The sequence below is a fragment of the Pan troglodytes genome, chromosome 7 (assembly GCF_028858775.2).
Source record: "Pan troglodytes isolate AG18354 chromosome 7, NHGRI_mPanTro3-v2.0_pri, whole genome shotgun sequence".
Lineage (NCBI taxonomy): Eukaryota > Metazoa > Chordata > Mammalia > Primates > Hominidae > Pan > Pan troglodytes.
Genome location: NC_072405.2, coordinates 93632210 through 93644256, shown reverse-complemented (window position 1 = coordinate 93644256; position 12047 = coordinate 93632210). Strand labels below are relative to the sequence as shown.

The 12047-nt window shown below is 36.7% G+C and overlaps 1 pseudogene; it reads left to right on the top strand.

Annotated features, from left to right (window-relative positions):
- Positions 1-11616, top strand: part of LOC100610024 (immunoglobulin J chain-like) — an 86916-nt pseudogene extending 75300 nt beyond the window's left edge.
- Positions 11617-12047: the final 431 nt, after the last annotated feature.

Below are 12047 nucleotides of genomic sequence, written 5' to 3'. Positions count from 1 at the left end.
GCTTCCTATTCCTTCATCCCCTCCATGAATGTCTCCCTTCCAATCCCCTTTGGTGGCTGTGACTGCTTTCCCAAATGCACTGTTAACAACTATTTTTCTGGCCCTCTAAGCCCTCTTCTGGACTTTTTTTTAACCAAATCCTTCCACAGTTGTATAGGTCTAAATCCTATTTTTAAAATTCCTCATTTTAAAACACTCACAGTGACTCTGTTCTCCTGACTGAAACCTGACAGATACATGCCCCACTTTGCCTATGTTCTATTTTGGAATATAGTATAACCCACAGAAATGGTGCTTTAAAGCCCAGTCAACAATAGGAGCCTCCTTGGACACAGCTTCGCATGTGTTCAGTCAGTTCCCTCAGGTATTTTTTCCTTGGATTCCTCATTATTATGGACTGAATTGTTTCCATCTCTGATGTGGTTTGGCTCTGTGTCTCCACTTAAATCTCATCGTGAACTGTAATCCCCATGATTCAAGGGAGGGAGGTGATTGGATCATGAGGGTGGTGTCCCCCATGCTGTTCTCATGATAATGAGTGAGTTCTCAAGAGATCTGATGGTTTTATAAGTGTTTGACATTTCCTCCTTCACACTCATACTCCTTGCTCTCCTGCCACCTTGTGAAGAAGGTGCCTGCTTCTCCTTCCGCCATGATTGTAAGTTTCCTGAGGCCTCCCCAGCCATGTGGAACTGTGAGTCAATTAAACTTCTTTTATTTACAAATTACCCAGTCTTAGGGAAATTCTTTATAGCAGTGGGAAAATGGACTAATACACCTTCCAAAAAGATATATTGAAATATTAACCCCCAATATCTCAAAATGTGATCTTGACAATTTCCAAGTAAGATCTTTGCAGATTTAACCAAGTTATTGATGAGGTAATTAGAGTAAGCCCTAATACAATATGATTGGTGTCCTTATAAAAAGTGGAAATTTGGACATAGACCCACACAGAGGGAAGAAAATATGAAGATACAGAAAGAAGAAATTCAAGTGACTGGAGTGATGCATTTATAAACTAAGGAATACCCGGAATTGCTAGAAAACACCTTAAAACTAGAAGAGGCAAGGGAAGATTCTCCCCCAGAGCCATGAGAGAAAGCATGGCCCTGATGACAACTTGATTGAGGATTTCTAACCTCCAGAACTGGAAAACACATTTCTGTTGTTTTACGCCACCTGGTGTTTGGTACTTCGTCAGAGCAGCCCTGGGAAACAGATGTCCGTCATACTGCCTCCATCCATGTGAGGCCATTGTGAGGTCACAGCTATGTTGAGCATAGCTGTCTTTTAGTCTGATCTCAGAAGAAGAAAACTATTTTCCTTTCTATTAACAATGGAATGGTTGCATCCATAATCCCCCAAGGCACAATTGATTCTAGGTTATTAAATTTGATGATATGTTCCTGGGGGTACAATAAAAGGCAAGTCAACACAAGGAGTAATTTACAACCATTGTCCAGGCCAAGACCTATTCTAAATTCTTTACCAGAATCTTCATGACCCAGAGAAGCTTACTATTTTTTCCAGCAGCATCCCCTAACACACTCCATCTGTGAGAAAATGACCTTCACCTCACTTCAGTCTAAAACCCATCTCCTGAGCCTTGCCCTGACCTCTTACCAGAATGACTGAAAATTAAAATGTTTCTACTCTGCAGAAGAAACCACACTCCTATCAATTCAAAGCATGTGCTCTATCCCTGTGACCTTAACAAAACAAACTTGTAAAATTGTAATAGTACATTTTTCAGTTTAGATTAGAAAAAAATCTTGCAGTCCAGTCTTACGATTTGTCTTCTGGTGATGATGTGAAAATGATCAGGATATAATAAAATGTAAAACCATGTTATTAGTCCATAATCATCGAGTTGAGATCCAGTAAAGACAGAAATTGAGAAGTCTGGTAGTTTTTGTCATTAGGCCAGTGACCAATTCCAGAAAAAGTGACTCAATGACTGAGCAGTGTTCTTGACAGCTTCAGAGTCAGGGGGAAGAATTTGAATCCTGGGGCCCTTCTTTTTTTGTGATTGGGACCCTGAAAGACTGCACTGCTGGAATAAAGGTGCACCAGAAGTATCAGCCCTCACAAAAAAATGCATCCCAGCTTACACCATCTATGTGATTCAAAAAATTTTAATTCATTAAACTGGCTCTAGGAAATCTCAGATACAGTCAATCCTCATTATCCAAGGATTTTATATTTGCAAATTTGCCTACTCACTAAAATTTATTTTTAACCATAAAATCAATGCTCACAGCACCTTTATAGTCATTCACAGATGTACACAGAATCACCCAACATGTGCTTTCCCAACTGAGGTTAAACAACAAAATGCTCAGCCTTCTCATTCAATGCCATACAGTAAACAAGTGTCATTTTTGCAGTGTCTTTAGTGCCGTGTTTTCACATTTTGTGCTTTTTGATGGTGATTTTGTTACTTTAAATGGCTCCCAAGGGTAGTGCTGAAGTGCTGCCTAGCGTTCCTAAGCACACAAAGGCTATGTTGTGCCTTATAGAGAAAATGTGTGTGTTAGATGAGCTTCCTTTAGGCATGAGTTCAAGTGCTGTTGGCTGTGAATTCAATGTTAATGAGTCAACAATATGATACGTTCAGAAAAAGAAAGAAAAATCACCGGTCTGTACATGAGGCCACTTAACAAGTGCTGATGTAATATCTATATTGTGTAATGAAGCTATGGAAAAGATGGAAAATGGCTACTTGTGGGTTCATGAGATAATGACTTAAAAAGAAGCATAGTGGACAACGTTTTTGTAGGCTGAAAGCTAAAGAAATTTACAGTCATATTACTCAGGGTTTATGAAAATATTAAACCCCTCTAGCTAGTGCTGGTTGGCTTGAAGCTTTTAAAAGGCAATATACCTAAAAAATGTTAAAGTTTCAGGCAAGGCACGTTTTGCAAATCAGGAAGTTACAGAAGAATTTTTAAAATACCTGCTTAGTGTTATAGGAAAACGGATATGTGGAAGATCTGGTTTTCAATACTGATGAGACTGGCTTGTTTTATCAGGATGTTGGCAAATGAACCTATAATAGCACAAATAGCCTCCAAAGCTCCTGGCTTTTTTTTTCAAATATAATGTCTGGCACATAATCAAAGATAATACACAGGGGAGTTAAGAGTTAATGAAGAAAAGCCAGCAGGAAAAAATAGATAATACAAAGAGAACAAAGGTCTTCAAATACTGGAATTATCAAACACAGACTTTTAAATAATTATGCTTATGTTCAAGGAGATAAAATAATGTCTTCAAAGAGATTTTAAAAATGGTTGCAAATATAGTAAAGATGAGGGAACTATAGACAATTTGTATAGCATATGTAAAAAAGTACCATATGGAAAATCTAAAACAAAGAAAATATGTGAAATCAAGAACTCGGTGGATGGGTTTAACATCTACGTTTCCATCTAGTCCAACGTAGCAAAATTAGTAAAAAAGAAAGAAAAGGTAAACACATTAAAAGCAAAAAAAAAAGAAAGACATTACCTTCAAAGAAGCAAAAGCCAAAATGACTTCTAATTTCTCAACAAGAACAGTGAAAGTCAAAAAATAATGGAGTAAATTTTTAATGTGGTGAAAAAATACTGGTAATCTAGAAATCTATAATAAATGGATTTCTAGATATCTAATATACATCACGAGGACTATAGTTAATATTGCATTGTATGCTGGAAATTTGCTAAAAGGATATATTTTAGGTGCTCTTACCACAAAAAACTGTACCTGCGCCTGAAGGATATGTTAATTGGCTTGGCTGCCATAATCATTTCAGTATTGAAATGTACGTGTATATAAAAACGTCATGTTGTACATGGGGACTACAGTTAATAACAATGTATTATAAATGAAAGAAGTCAATCTGCAAAAGCTACATACTGTTTGATGCCAACCATACAACATTCTGGAAAATGCAAAACTATGGAAACAGTAAAAACATTAGTGGTTGCCAGGGTTTATAGAAGGGAAGGATGAATAGATGAGGCATAGAGAATTTTTATAGCAGTGAAACTACTTTATATGATACTACAATGGTGGATACATGTCATTTTACATTTTTCCAATTAATCTGGTCACAGTTTGGACACAGCTTCACATGTGTTCAATCAGTTCCCTCAGGCATGTACAACACCAAGGGTGACCCCTAACGTGAACTATGGGCTTTGGATGATGATGATGTGTCAATGTAGGCTCATCAATTGTAAAAAATGTCCCACTCTGGTGGAGGATGTTGATAATGGGGGAGGTTATACATGTTTCGGGGAAGAGGCATATGGGAAATCTCTATACCTTCTGCCCAATTTTACTGTGAACCTAAACTGCTCTAAAAATAGTCTATTGAAAAATCATGTTGTTTACCTTAAATATATACAATAAATTTTTAAAAATTAAGCCATGCATACAAGAACAATAATTAAATTTTATTTTCAAGAATTAAGATAAAAATGAAGACATTTTCAGATAAATGGAAACTAAGATGATTTGTTGCTAGCAGATTCATGGTAAATGAAAGAAAGAGTATTCTTTAGGCAAAATGATAACAATCTAGTAAAAAAAAGAAGAGCTACAACAAAGAATAAATGAAATTAAAATAGTAAATATGTGGGTATACCCAAATGAATAATGACTGTCTAAAATTTTTTAATGTCTTGAGAGGTTTAAAATATAAAGAGAATTAAAATAACATGGCAATAGGATTGAAGACAGAAAGAGATTACATGGGGTTAAAGCAGTCTAAACTTCTTGACTGGCTAGGAGATAGTATAAACATCAATTTAGAAAAGAAGTGTAGATGCATTGCTTTTTTAAGAAATCAAAAAATGAAAACAATCCACATTTGCATTAGTACTAAAGTAGATTAAATTATGGTATTCCCTACAATGTAATACTATTAGCAATGAAAGTAAGTTAACTGCAGCCTCTTGCAACAAACTTCATGTTAAGAGAAAGAAACCAGACTCAAAGAATACAAGCCTATGTAGAGAAATAGGAACGCTTTTACACTGTTGGTGGGAGTGTAAATAAATTCAACCATTGTGGAAAACAGAACAGTGTGGTGATTCCTCAAGGATCTAGAACCAGAAATACCATTTGACACAGCAGTTTCATTACTGGGTATATACTCAAAGGATTACAAATCATTCTATAAAGAAACATGCACACATATGTTTATTGCAGCACTATTTACTATAGCAAATGCCCATCAATGATAGACTGGATGAAGAAAATCTGGCACATATATCCCATAGAATACTATGTAGCCATAAAAAAGAATGAGTTCATGTTTTTTGCAGGGACATGGATGAACCTAGAAGCTATCATTCTTAGCAAACTAACACAGGAACAGAAAACCAAGCACCGCATGTTCTTACTCATAAGTGGGAGTTGAACAATGAGAACACATGACACAGAGAGGGAAACATCACACACTGGGGCCTGTCAGGGGGTAAGGGTCAAGGGGAGGGGGAGGATTTTATGCTACTGTATGCTACTTTGCCCAGATTCAACAATTGTCAAGAATTTGAAAATGGCTGTGTTTTGAAATTCCTTCCTTTATAACAACATTTTTTTTTCTTTTTTTGAGACAGAGTCTTGCTCTGTTGCCCAAGCTGGAGTGAAGCAGCACAAACACCTCTCACTGCAGCCTTGACTTCCTGGGCTCAAGTGATCCTCCTGCTTTAGTTCCCCTTGTAGCTAGGACCACAGCCATGCACCACCATGCACAGCTAATTTTTAAAAAAACTTCTGTAGAGATAGGGTCACTCTATGTTGCCCAGGCTGATCTCAAACTCTTGGGTTCGAATGATCCCAATCATTCGGGATACCCCATAAGGTATCCCTAATACCTAATGATCCCATTAGGTATTAGGGCAAATACCTAATGATCCCATTAGGTATTAGGGCAAATACCTAATGCATGGGGTGCTTAAAACCTAGATGATGGGTTCATAGGTGCAGCAAATCACTATGGCACATATATACCTATGTAACAAAACTGCACGTTCTGCACATGTATCCCAGAACTTAAAATTTTTAAAAAAGAATACAAGCCTAATGAGGAGAGTATTCTCTCCTCATTACATTTGTGATTACATTCCCAAATGTAATCACAAGTGTCTTTATTGGAGAGAGCTTTGATACATAAATAGGCAGTGTGATGATGAACCAAGAGATTGGAGTAGTTACTAAGAGGAAGGAGTCACCAGCCAAGGAAAGTAGGTGGCCTCCAGAAGCTAGAAAAGACTAGAAACTAATTCCTCTCTCCTCCAATTCTCCTCCTAGAGCCTCTGAAAGCAACCAGCCCTGCTAATACCTTGACTGTAGTCCAGTGAAACTGATTTCAGATTCCTAACCTCCAGAATTGTAAGAGAATAAATCTGTGTTGCCTTAAGCCTCCTAGTTTGTGATAATTTGTTTCAACAGTCATAGGAAATTAATACTGATTCTATTACTTTTTAACTTTTGCTAATTTAATAAAATTAAATTATCTCCTTACTTTAATTATTATTGCTAGTATCAGAAAGTTTGGACATCTTTTCTTATGTGTTTTTGTTTGTTTGTTTTCTCATTAGTGCTTTTACTATGAATTGTCTCTTTATATCTCTAGCCCAATTTTGCTATTGAATATTATGACTTAAATATGTCTCTTGATTTTCTCTTCCCATTTTTCTCAAATAAGTATTTGACTCTGAATCTTTTGAGTGTTTGGGGTCCCTTTACTCATGATAGATATCCCTGAAGCTAATGTCTTGTCTGAATTTTTGAGAGACACTGGTTATAAATTGCCCATTGCTGACAACTGCATTTTTGCAAAACCCACAGACTAATAATTTACCTCCCTAGTATTAACATGCCTCAACCAGCCCTATGCCTACAGTTTGGTGGACCTATTGTTCTGACACATGGACAGCACACACACATACACAGACACACACACACACACATACACAATGGAATTCATCACTGTGTCCTTTAAAAAAGAAAGAAGTATGACCATAATTGCTCTGAAACATTCACCCTGAGATATTTTACAGGGTACTGCAATCTATCCCTCAACTCTTAGAGTTTATAGAGCCCTGCCTTTTCTGCCCAAGTCTACCATTGGCTCCTAGCTATGTCATGAATGCTGCTACCCTACACCGAACTCTTATTTAAGTCATGGTTCTCACCATAGACCAAGTGTATCATTTCTGTGGCTTTTAAAACAAACATGCCACAGCCCCATCCTGGACCTACCCAATCACACAGTGCACATTTACCCAGCTCTGTAGGTGACCTGTATGTGTACTCCTAATAATGATATGATCATACTCCTCCTTCTGACCACTCTAGTCTAGTTCTCCCTGTTCCCAGTAACCTTTTGTGGCACAGGTGCTTGTGGCTTTCCTGTCAGGTAAACTCCCTGCCCACATATGGGAACTGAACATATTAGACAATCATCCATAGACACACACTTTGTGTACCATAACCTATACATCTGACTTGAGTTTCCTCTGGAATCTGAAACCGTTCTGTGCTCCTACCTCTACCCTTTCAAGTTCCCAAACACTTCTATCCCTACTGTTCAGTCCCACTCCAAGATGGAGGTTCTGGCCTCTCTCCAGATGCTCCAAACCACTGCAGATAACCTTGTCATGTCAAGTTTTATGCTAGTATGACTTTTACCTGCTTTGGGGGTTGTTAGTAGGAAAAAATATGGTAATGAATATGAAACTGTGTAAACTTAGGGTATGATTATTTATCAAGTTAGTTGAAATGGAAGTGAATTGACACTTGAATGTGGTTTAGAATAATATCTATGGCTCCGATTATAATTCATTTCAGAATCTGGCATATATTCCTATATTTGTTATTAATGAAATGAGATATTATATCAAAAGGAATTATATCAAACCCTCAATAAAATCTGACTGATGTCAGATGAAAGCCTTTCTATTGAATTTTACTTAAATAAAATAAAGATCTGTGTTTTACTGCTTTGCTCCAAATCAATCAAGTTATCAAGACATAAAATATTCCAAGCACAAATTAATACCGCATAAGAGAGGCAGTTAAAAAGGTAATCTGCATATATAATCAATAGAGAACACCCTAGGCAGTATTTTTATAGTTTCAGAAGCATTCAAAGTAATTTTTACCTTCATCCAGCATTTCCAAGGGTCTGAAGTGAAGCTTTTATTCCAAGGTACATTAAAGAAAATAACCTAAAAGTGAATAATTTTCTCAAATAATATGAAATACGGTATTCTTAATTCTCAATTCACCATGAGTTAATATACAAAACTACTGGAATATCCAATATATAAGATTAATGGTACTCTACTCTGTCTTGATGATTACAAAATTATTCCAAATTTGGGTTTCGTATGACTGTGTCTCACAAACTAAAATAAGATATACTTCATAGGAGACCTGGTACACTACATGCTCGTGTACGTTTGTGTGCATGTGTGTGTGAGAGAGGGAGAGACAGAGACACAGAGACAGAAAGGGAGATAAAAGGAAGAAAGAGAGAGTTGCTCAATATCCCTTTTGAGAAACTATCCTTCATTCATTCTGGATCTCCATTTCTGAAGTCTCCTGTGCCACACAAAACTTTATTAAATTTGTTATACTTTCCTCTTGTTAATCTACCTTTCATTATAGGAGTGTCAGCTGCAAACCTTGTGATAGGTAAGGAAGAGATATTACTTTTTCCCTCCTACAAATGCAAACATCCCACTCGGACACACACTTCACGAGGACATTGGGCCACACCCATCCACACATGGTGTTACCATATTCCATTCAATTTCACATCACTTTCCCGCCAGCACTTTACAAAAACTCACAAGGTGCAATCCTTCTAACTACCAAGGACACTAAAGAGGCCCCCAACCTCCCTCTCTTTAATTTCCTCATTTCCTCTCAGCCTATTTTGCATTTTCCCTCTGTGTTCACCTTCCTTTTTCTCTCTTCATCTCTCTTTTGTTCTCTTCCTCTTGCCTGTAGAGTGGTGGACTTGGGAGCCAGGTAGACCAGCCTGGTGGGAGTGAAGACACCTGGTTCCACAAATAAATTTCCGATAAGGTCATGCTGTATTTATCATTGAATTCATTCATTTCTTGCCTATTTAATGTCTAAAACTGTGCTACCATTTTTATAAGAGCCCTGCTTTTTAATTAGATTAGTATCTGGTTTTTGTGTGTGTCAGAAAAGTTTCCGAGCACTATATTCCTAAACTCATTTTCTTATAAACCCTGTATTTTTAAAAGCACTGTTTTGCATAGCTCAGTGCTTTTTAGGAACTCATCTGTGCCTTTACAGCGGAAGTGACTGTACTCCCCCCAGAGTATTTTCTTCATATGCTTCTTCGGATACTTCCTATACTTTAGAAACTTCTCCAGATTTTTTAATAAACCTCAACCAAAACAACATATTGCAATAGTGTAAATGTAGAAGCAGAAATGAGACTCTACTATCATCTATGAATAAGCCAGATAAGAAAAGGATCTGTGAAAATGTACAATGTCACCATTCTCACTACAATTTTTTGTTTTGCAATATACAATTATTTTTCCTAAAAATGTTATACATATTAAACTGCAATAAATGTATTATTGTTAATTTTATTGCTATAAGAACACATGATATCTACCTTCTTAACAGATTTTTAGGTGCACAGTGCAATATTGTTAATTGCAGACACAATGTACAGCAGTTCTTTAGAATTTATCTTGCATAACTGAAATTGTACTGTTTTTTCTGAATAATTATATATTGAATTAATATATCATAATGTATTATTTTAATACTTAAATACTTATTTTAGTCTATTCAGGCTATTATAACAAAAGTACCATAATGGCTTATTAACAACAGAAATTTATTTCTCACATTTTTAGGGTATAGGAAGTCCACCATAAAGCTCCAGCAGATTCGACATCTGGTAGATGGTACCTTCTCTCTGTGTCCTTAAAGACGGAAGGGGCAAATCATTTCCTTTATGCCTTTTTTATAAGAGAACTAATCCCATTACTGAAGGCTCTGCCCTCATGACCTAATGACCTCCTAAAGACCCCACCTGTTAATAGTATAACATTGTGGATTAGGTTTCTTCAAATAAATTTTTGTGGTGTTACAAATATTCAGATCACAGAAATATTTTTAATATTTCTCATTTAATTACTAGTAGGATAAATAGCGGTAGATATAACCACATAAAGAAAAGCTCTCTAGGGCCCTGGGTAATTTAAGAGTAAAAGGAGGTCCTGACATCCAACAGTTTAAGATCAGTAGGTTTAGAAAAGCACATATGTATGAGCCTTTTGATTATGAAAGACAATTTCCAGGTTGAAAGTATCTAAGTAGTTCCATATGCAAAAACAATATGAAGATTTGTTTTTCCAACTTATGAGGGAAAAGTCAGTTCCTAAACTTGGGGCATTATGGAGAGTTTTTCTTGGCATTTTGGGTAGAAATAAACAAGGAGCAGGAGCAGCATGGGCAAATGATGAAATGTTGGGAAGAGGGCTAGGAGAGGCTTGCAGAAAGAAATGAAAGTTTAAGCTCACAGGTGATGATGAGCAATTGCAGCGCCTCCAGATCCACTCCCCAAATTCCACCAAGACAGGAGAATTGTATCGTTTCTGCCACAAAATGCAAAAGAGGGACACAAACTATTTAATTAAATATTACAATCATGTTGAGTTCAGAACGCTAAGGAGTTTGGGACCACTCTGGTAACACTAAAAAATTAGTATGCATCAGGTATTTATCTTAGGTCACTGACAACTCCTTCATTCCTTCCTTCTCCTATTTTAGATGTGAAACCAATCCACTTCCCACATGACACCAAGGATTCAAAACTGAGAGGAAAAGACAAAAGCCTTCATGTTTGCTTATGTATTTAAATGTTGGTTCTACTTTGCTAATGGGCCCTTACCTTTCCTGGGTCAAAAAAATAAAATAAAACAAGGCAGCAGGACCTCTTTCTGCAAATGGAATTATTCTTGACTTACTTCCTTGTCCTTTATTCTTTCTGAAATGTGTTTAGTTATAATTCTATATTAAACCTTGGAGGAAGTGTCTGACTCATTTTAGAATTTGGGTTTTCAAGAGAACTGAAGTCAAGATAAAGAACTATCTTCTTTTCTGGACAGTCCAGGCCATTTTTGTTAAGGCTGTTCTTGTGACACCAGGATGAAGATGAGAGGATCATTCTTGTTGATGACAAATATAAGTGGGCCCAGGTTATTTTCACCATCATCTCTTCTACCAAAGATCCTAATGAGGGCATTGTGGAGAGAAACATCCAAATTGCTGTTCTCCTGGACAACAAGAAGAATATCTCTGATCCCATCTCAAGGTTGAGAACCAAATTTGTGTACCATTTGTCATACCTCTGTAAAAAATGTGATCCTACAGAAGTGGAACTGGATAATTAGAGTTCCTGCTACCCAGAGCAATATCCGTGACGAAGACAGTGCTACAGAGATATGCCACACTGATGCCAGAAACAAGTGCTACACAACTATGGTCCTGCTTATATACGGTGGTGAGACCAAAATGGTGAAAACAGGCTTGACCCCAGGTTCCTGCTATCCTGACTAATTTGTCATTGCTGACTGCACAACTCTTTATCTTGAGAGGCTCTCCATTTTGATCCAGAAAGTTAATATATTTACTACCGGTGAATTTGAAACCTGGATTTTGTTTTAGATGATGTAAAACTAATGCCCCCCCCCAAAATAATCGAAATAGTAACATTATTGTCTTTATTAGGTAATTACTTCTCAACTATATGGTCACACCGTATTAAAATCTGTCATTTATCATGCTTGCCTGAAGAGGTATGCTCCCTTAAGAATACAGTTTCTAGCATTAAAAAAATAGACAAGGGGAGAAAATAAAACTCAAGGAGTAAAATCAGGAGGCATAACAAAATGTTGCCCTTTCTCTGCCTTTGCCTTGGAGAGCCAGAGCTTTTTAATTTTCCATACTATTCTCTCTTTAAAAAGTTTCACTGTATAGAGAACATACAT